The sequence below is a fragment of the Montipora foliosa genome, chromosome 10 (assembly GCF_036669935.1).
Source record: "Montipora foliosa isolate CH-2021 chromosome 10, ASM3666993v2, whole genome shotgun sequence".
NCBI lineage: Eukaryota > Metazoa > Cnidaria > Anthozoa > Scleractinia > Acroporidae > Montipora > Montipora foliosa.
In genome coordinates this window covers 12,089,887-12,098,359 of record NC_090878.1, presented here as the reverse complement: position 1 = coordinate 12,098,359, position 8,473 = coordinate 12,089,887, and the positions used below count along the sequence as shown (strand labels likewise).

Genomic DNA, 8,473 nt, shown 5'->3' with positions numbered 1-8,473 from the left:
AACCCCTTAAACAGCGAGGCAATCGATCTCCTTGCTTGCATTGATTTCCAATTTCTTAGCAGCTTGTCCAGGTCATTTGCTATCCCGGAAGTACGTAATCCAGACGCAAACTGACGAAGTGCGAACGCTCGAAACGTCAACTCTGAGTCAGCTCGCAAATCTTACGGTAGTCGATTTAGCTTAAGAATGAATATCAGCGATATCAAAATTGTTGAGCGAGGTTTCAATGACTCCATGCCATCGTTATCAAGATATTGAAATTAGTGAGTCGATGAGTTATATATATATACATGAAAGAGTGAGACATGTTAAGGTTTAGTATATACCACACAAGTGATAACAGCTTTCCTCGCATTCCGATTGGTTGTAAGTGAATAACAAGTTACTAAGTTATTATCCATTCCTGAGCAAACAGAGGAAATCAAAATGGCTTCCTGTTTCGACGGTGCTTAAACATACTATTGTCTGGTGGCGTTCTGGTTCATGTCTCTACGTCGTAGATGAATTCTTAAGTCCTTTTGAATAAAAATGGGGCGCCCATGATATCGCGGCAACGAAAGCATTGGGGACAAAATGGCGTCTCTGTTAAATCCTGTATATGGTTAACTTAATAAATACGAGTTCTGCAAATGTGTACAACATTTATTAATCAATCACGGTCTGCGTGCGTACGAACGACCATACTCCAAACTTTATTAGGAGTAAATATATTGACAATGTAATTCGCAAGACACGAAGGATAGGAACCAAGGCTCACATTGCTCCCTAAAGGCTGCGTAATTATAAAGTAACGTAAACTGAATAAACACGAAAAAGCATGCATGGAATACGGCAAATAAATGACGAATGAGCACGGAGGCCAGAAAAAACCTTCAAAAACCCCAACACGAGGAAAAAACTGGAAATCTGGATAGGAACAAAGGCTCATTCGCCAGCCTTTCCTACGAGGCCTCACAACAAAATACAATGCCTATCCGACGCAAGGCAAACAATGCAAAATCAAACGAATCTACAAGCCCGTTATTTTGGTCACATTTAACAAGTCTTCAGCTACATGCTTGACGTATTGCTTCTTTGTTTTAGGACATTTCCAACCAGCATGCTTGTCTAAAAGTGTCTCATTGATAGCTCTACAGGCAGAATGTGAAGCTGCCCCTGATTTGATACTATGCGTCCCGAAAATGGAAATATCGTCAACAAAAGGACCAACAAGCTTCTTAAATTCCAGCAAGATCGTAGAATAAGAAATACCGATGCTTCCATGAAAACACTCGCCTGACTTAGACTTAACAATACGCCTAATCAAAGGAAAATGAGGATTCTTAGGTTATGGTAAAAAACTAACCAACCTCTCAGTGACTGCTACAGGACAAGTTAAATTTCCCGATCTAGCTATGACCGAGGTATGACCCTCTCTGATCTGATCATTCTTTCGTTCCGGCACAAAAATAGACATTCGATCCGTAAATAAAGTAATATCTCCGAGTTTCATGGATAATAATTCGTCAATCCGGAAAAAACCGGCGAAACCAACCAGTAATATAAATAAAAAGCGAATATGGGCCAAAGACTCGCTAGAGCTATAATGCTCGGTAATAACTTGCAACAAGTCAATGGGAAGCGGTTCTTTCGGTTTGATTGGTCTACCCAGCTTCCTTCTGGCACCTTCAAGCGACGATTGAACCAAAGGGTGGTCAGTAGGACAGCACTCAATGCCCGCCAGCTTGTGAGCCCAACGTATACTGTAGTACAGACCTTCGATTGACGAGATTCCCGTTCCTTTCCGGAGGGCCGCATGGCACAGCTCCGTGATAAACAGGGAGATGTGAAGAGGCTTGGCAGGGATAACTGGAACGCCCATCTTGGAGGATGCCCACCTTCGCCATCTGGACCAGCCGTTATTGTATTTACAGAGGGTGGAAGTCGCCTTGGATTCTAACTGAAGATCGAGAAGATCCGGTACCAAAGCCTGAAGAGAGGGATCTGTAAGGGACGGTACTTCTCGCCATGAGCCGACCTGCAAAACATCTGAAGCACAGAAAACGCAGTCAACGCAACAAGACCATGTCTGGCAATGGTATAATTATAGTTTTTCTGTAATATTAATGCCTAAGAATTAGAATTAGGGGGACAAATATAACTCGTAAACTCCAAAATTACGAAAGGGATGAGAACGAATAAAGCGGCCAAAAAGCCGAAACACGAATAAATTCTGGTATAGGAGCATACATGCAAAAATGCAAAGGAACTCAAAAATGGAGCCATCACTCGGGATGTAACTAGGCAAGCGTGCATAAAAAACACCCAAAACGAAACGAAAGGCGCTAAAAAGGCACCAAACATGACTCAGGCACAATACGCCATGTCTCCTAAATGGAGCAATCAGGCAATTTACACACCCAAATGGTGAAAAGGCCAAAAATAGGCAAAAGTGCACTAAAAGGCACCATACATAAAAATCATAAGTCGAAAGCTCCTAAACGGAACAAAAACTCAAACTACACACCTAAATGGTGACAAGCCATAAATAGGCTATACAAATTGAAGACGCAAGGCCAACATCCTGAACGAAGGACATGAACTGAATGCGGAATCCTTGGACTTGTAAATCTCCATTTGTTCCGGACCCTCAATGAGCAGATTGTCAATCCGAGGGCGAACAAAAACATCTTTAAAGGGAGACTCTGACGAAAAAACACGATTTTTTAAAAAGTCTGAAATCCTCGAAGAAACGCCGCCAAAATGTTGCATACGCTTTTCAAATAATGAATTTAACTTACTTTCACCAACATTTCAATGTTATTACGTCGAAATACTTGTTTTTCATAGCATCCGCCATTATTGGTATGTCGCCTGCATACTTACTCGAGAAAGCCTGGAGCGAGGACCTATGACGTCACTTACTCAACATATCGCTCGCTGCTACTTGAGTAAACAATGGAAAACATGTCAGAAAGCAAAGCTTCGTCTTTTATCGATCATGATTTATCGCCTTCGGAATTATCGTTTGACTTCCAAAAAATATTCTGAGTCACTTACCTGTGATTATGAAGACTTAGACTCGTGGCTACTGAGGAAAAAGCAGCCGCATATCGACAGGAAAGAGCTTTATAAGCGGAAGAAGAGGAGGAATGCTAGAGATCGTTTGAATTAACTGATATTAGATGGTATGTTGGAGTCATGATTTTGTCTGTTTACTATTGATCCCTTCATTTGTAAAAATTCAAATTTCTCGTTATTATTTTTTTTCTAGGTGCAAATGTACGTGTTTTTTCTTTGGACGCGGTAACAAAGGCCAGTGAAAGGGTAAGAAAAGCTTCTGCTGCTACTAGCGAAATTGATCGGTGAGTGGAGTAGCTGGAACTGAAGCAAATGCAGATGACGGAGAACTACAGTACCACTGATCTGCCTGGGCTTCAATCTTGTTGTTTAGATGAGTGGGTTTTAAAAATAGTCGCCATAGGATTAAGAAACCGAAAGAACGAGCAATACACATCAATGTATGAGCAAGGGCAAACTGCGAAGTCTCGGTATTAGAGCGCTGTATAGTAATAATCTTAATTTGGATTGCACTTTACAATTTTCCTTGTCGGGAAATATTTTCCTGTATTTTACAACGTAGCAATTAAAAACGACAATGGCAATAATTTTCCTAGCTCCTGAATAGATTTCTACGATCAGTTTCATACCGACAGTTTATTCGCCTTGTTTGGGACTTCATGGGGTATATCATACGTTGATGTGTGTATCGCTCGTTCTTTCGGTTTCTTAATCCTAGGGCGGCTATTCCTCAAACCCACTCGTCTAGACAACAAGATTGAAATCCAGGCCGACCGGTGGTAGTTCTTTATCATCTGCAACTGCTTCCAGCTTCCCCCAGCACCGATCAATTTCGCTACAGCAGAAGCATTCCTCTGCCTTTGTTACCGCGTCCGAAGAGCAACTCGTACATTTGCACCTAGAAAAAAATAACGAGAAATTTGAATTTTTACAAATGAAGGGATCAATAGTAAACAGACAAAATCACGACTCCAACATACCATCTAATATCAGTTGATTCGAACTATCTATATATCGAAGCATTCCTCTTGTTCTTTCTCTTAAGCTCTTTCTCGTCGATATGCAGCTGCTTTTTCCTCAGTAGCCACGAGTCTCAATCTTCATAATCACAGGTAAGTGACTCAGAATGTTTTTCAAAGTTAAACGATAACTCCGAAGTCAATAAATCATTTTCGATAAAAGACAAAGCTTCGCTCTCTGACATGTTTTCCATTGTTTACTCAAGTAGCAGCGAGCGATATGTTGAGTAAGTGACGTCATAAGTCCTCGCTCCAGGCTTTCTCGAATAAGTATGCAGGCGACATACCAATAATGGCGGATGCTATGAAAAACAAGTATTTCGACGTAATAACATTGAAATGTTGGTGAAAGTAAGTTAAATTCATTATTTGAAAAGCGTATGCAACATTTTGGCGGCGTTTCCTCGAGGATTTGAGACTTTTTAAAAAATCATGTTTTTTCGTCAGAGTCCCCCTTTAACAAAGCTCTTAAATCTAGAAGGAGTGGAATGCAAAAAAGGCCAGAAGGACGCTGACGGCCATTCGGGTATAACCATGGTCCCAAACCCGTTACAAGCTTCAAGCTTTCTGACAGAGCGCACTATCAAAGGGAGACTGCAGGGCAAATCCAATTGATCTCACAACTCCAATCTTGGGCAAACGCGTCTACTCCGCAACTGCCAGGCGAAGCAAATTTGGAGTTAAACCTGGGAAGTTGGGCATTATAGTAAGAAGCAAACTGGTCGACGGTATGAGGGCCCCACTTTACATCGATATCTTGAAAAACTGCTGGATTCAAAGACCAATCGTCCTTGTCGACAAACCTGCTCAGAAGGTCGGCTCTCTCATTAACAGAGCGAGGAATCCACTGCGCGTCGAGAACAATGCGCTTGGCTAAGCAAAGCTGAAAAATGTCGATTGCTAACGCTTGAAGATGTGGTTTGCGACTGCCAACTAAACCAATTCTGGCGGCATTATCATTGTCCGTAAAGACTTTCACTTTCGTGCTCTCCAACTCCTTGGCATAGGATGCTAACACGTAGTATATTGCCTTAAGCTCTCGATACGTATAACTTTGGCCCTTGTCATCCGCAAGCCACATGCCGCTGACCAAAGAAACGCTAAGATTGGAAGAAAAACCCCCGAATGCGACATCACTTGCATCGGTAAATATCACGACGGACGAAGTAGGAGGTGGCCTAATCGAATAGCCATTGAAACAGTCAATGTTCAAATACCAAAACTTCAATTCTACCATCAAACTAGATGAAATAGGCAATACAGAATCCCAAGCTGATCTGGAATCAATGGCAGCGTACATTTGCCTAGTGAGTAATCGAGCAATCGGGCCAACTGCAAGGTAGATAGAATTTACCGATCCCGCAATCTTGGCTAAATTCCGGAACGTTACGAAGCCGTCTTGAATAGCAGAGTCTAATATTGCTTTGAGCTTCGCTACTTTCTTTTCTGGAACTCGGAACTGCATTAAAATCGTGTTAATTACGAAACCTAGCCACTCGCCAATTTGTCTGGGCGACCAGGAGACCTTATCTTCATTAACAACAAATCCGCAAGAACCGAGATCTTTACGCTGAATAATACTCGCTGCTTGAGCGAAACAATTATCGGGGAGACTGCCTAAACCATCGTCTAGGTAGACAAAACTGACGTGACCCATCGAACGCCAACGCCTTACAAGAGGCCGCAGCAATTTCGTGAAGCAAAAACAAGCACTGCTAAGCCCAAAAGGAAGCACTTGAAAAGTAAAATATCTGAGAGCACCATTGAAATTCCTAGCAAAACCCAAATAGTTTTGATGGTCCGGATGAATCCTGACATGATGGTAGCCCGACTTGAGGTCCCAGGTAAAAAACCAGTCACCCTCATCCAAAACCTCAGACAGAGATCGCAAATCTTCATACTTGAATTTGGGCAAAACTAGACATTGATTAATATGCCTCAAATCTATCACCAAACGAAGCTTTTTGCCTTCGACAACAGAGAGTGGGTTCACGCAAAAAGGCGAGGCGGTGTGCTCCTGAATACAGCAGTTAGCTAGTAACTCCAATATAGCTCGCTGCACAAAATGCGGACGATCGAGCGAAGATTTGTTGTTTACAAGAAAACAAGGCGACGGGTATTGACCAAAAGGTAATCTATAACCTTCCCGAATGATACTTAAAACAAAGTCTGGGGCCTGCAAACACGTTTCCCAGAAATATGCTGATTTCTCCAGTCTCCCCGCTACACTCGAACAGGTGGTCTCCGCAACAAATTTGCCTGCCGCACGCTTATTAAACGAAGGAAATAAATTGGAATCCTCATCAACCACGTCAGCTAGTCAATCACGCCCGCCTCTATCCACGTTTTGTCTACAGGAGGCGCTGAGGTGCCCAAACTCCCCGCACTGTAAATTTTATCGTACAAAATAAATAAATAAATAAAATAAAATATAATAATAATAATAATAACGAATAAATAACAATAATAAAAGTAAAAATAAATATAAACAAAATTAAAATACATTTCCACTCCAAAAGCGGCTGAGAGCATGAAAAATTAGTCTACTGGACTGAAGTCGTTCGCAGTACAGACCGAAGTGAAACGAATTGAATGTGCTAACCGATATATACTAAATGCAAATGACTTGCAAGTAACTTGACAATGCAAAGGACAATAAATAACATTCCAATCGTAACGTGCAGAAAGCAATTATTTGCTTTACTGCGTACCGAAAATAATTTCCCAGAGTCCTGCAAATGTGTACAACATTTATTAATCAATCACCCGTCTCACTCAAATGACGGTTAATCGCACAAATAGAACGTTTTCACATGACGTCACGGCGGCCATGTTGGTGTTCCAAAACAAAGAAATGGCGGCCATGATGGTGTACCAAACTAATCCTCCGGGAATTGATCTCCATTTTTATGCAAATACTTTCTTTTGTTTCAGTAATTAAATATGGCCGCTGGTCACCTGAGTGAAAACGCTCTATTAACAAATAAAGCGAATAGTCCATTTTACAGTTGTGTGCTTAGTTACCTGGCCTTTGAATGAAAGTAAGGCTGGAGTTGACCTTGTTTTGATAGAAACCTGACTGCTTTTCTTATGTGAATTCTTATTAATTAGCATGACAACAACATCATTAACATAAGAAAAGAATGGGGATCTGTACCATAATAAGGTGAGCCCCAGCCTCACTTTCATTTAAAGGCCAGGTAACTAAGCACATAACTGTAAAGAGGTCTATTGGGCGGATAACGCTCTCCATTTTGCTTGGCTACTTCACAAACGAACTTGCTCAACCAAACGTTTAGCGTATTTGGCGACCTGTGCTTTCGTGGGTGGAGCGGTTAGATCTTGCAGAACATCTTCGCATTTGAAGCCGGCCACTTCAACAAGTTCTGACATTGCACATTTATTTTGCCATCGCTGCTACCATTCCACGAAGATTTTTCTACCCCATTTAGTATTGTATTGTGTTGCTTTCGGGGTGGCGTTCGACACTACACAGGTCTCTTCTTCTTTACTTTTTGGAGAGCGAAACCGACCAGCCATGTTTCTACTACAAAAGCTCTAAATTCAAGGCTAAATTCAATACTGAATATTTTCAAACTCCTATTGGACAACTCCACGCCTACGTAATTAACATAACAATCACGATCTATTGTTTCATTTCACAAGTAAGAAAATATTCGCGTCCAACCTTTAAAGCGCCACTGACAAACACAAGTCTTCGCGGGCGTGCAAGCTATCGGCGCCATTTTCTGGTATACAGAAACTAGTATTTCTTGAAAAGTCAAATTCCATCGCTTCACATCGTCGTGTTTTGGATGCCCAGAAGCTTCAAACTTTGTTAATATTTTCCTTAATGTTTAAATATTGTATTTTTGGCGTTATTTGGGTGTTGTGTTCGTGTTAAAAGCGAAATGAAAACTGTGAAGAAAGGTCGTCCGCCGAGGAAGGAAAAGCGCCATGTTATTTGGCCCACTACTTCAACCTTAAGATTATGGAACGAAAGGAGGAAGGCGTTTGGATTAAAAAACAAATCGAACAGCGAATTCGCAGAAGTTCTTCTTCACGGGATGTTTCTGAAGCGAACCGGCCGATTCGATTGCCCGGATAATAACAGCAACAAAGGCGCGCAAAGAACACTGGTTGTCGGTGGCCCTTTAAGGTGCTGAAACACACTGAGGCGACTTGTAGCAGGGAAGTGAATTGGGGACATGTAGCAGGGACGGGTAGCGGGACATGTAGCATGTAAAACTTCATGGGACACGTCGCGGGAACAAAATCACCCCAAAATTGGTGTTGTAACAATCATAAAAGTATCAGCTCACGACGGAACATGTCGCTGCTACATATCCCTGGGACATGCACTCACAACATTTTCATGTGTGTGCACATTTTGT

The 8,473-nt window shown here is 41.7% G+C and overlaps 1 pseudogene; it reads right to left on the bottom strand.

Annotated features, from left to right (window-relative positions):
- Window positions 1-1,009: 1,009 nt before the first annotated feature.
- On the bottom strand, window positions 1,010-7,472 carry LOC137972533 (uncharacterized; annotated as a pseudogene).
- Between the last annotated feature and the right edge of the window lie 1,001 nt (window positions 7,473-8,473).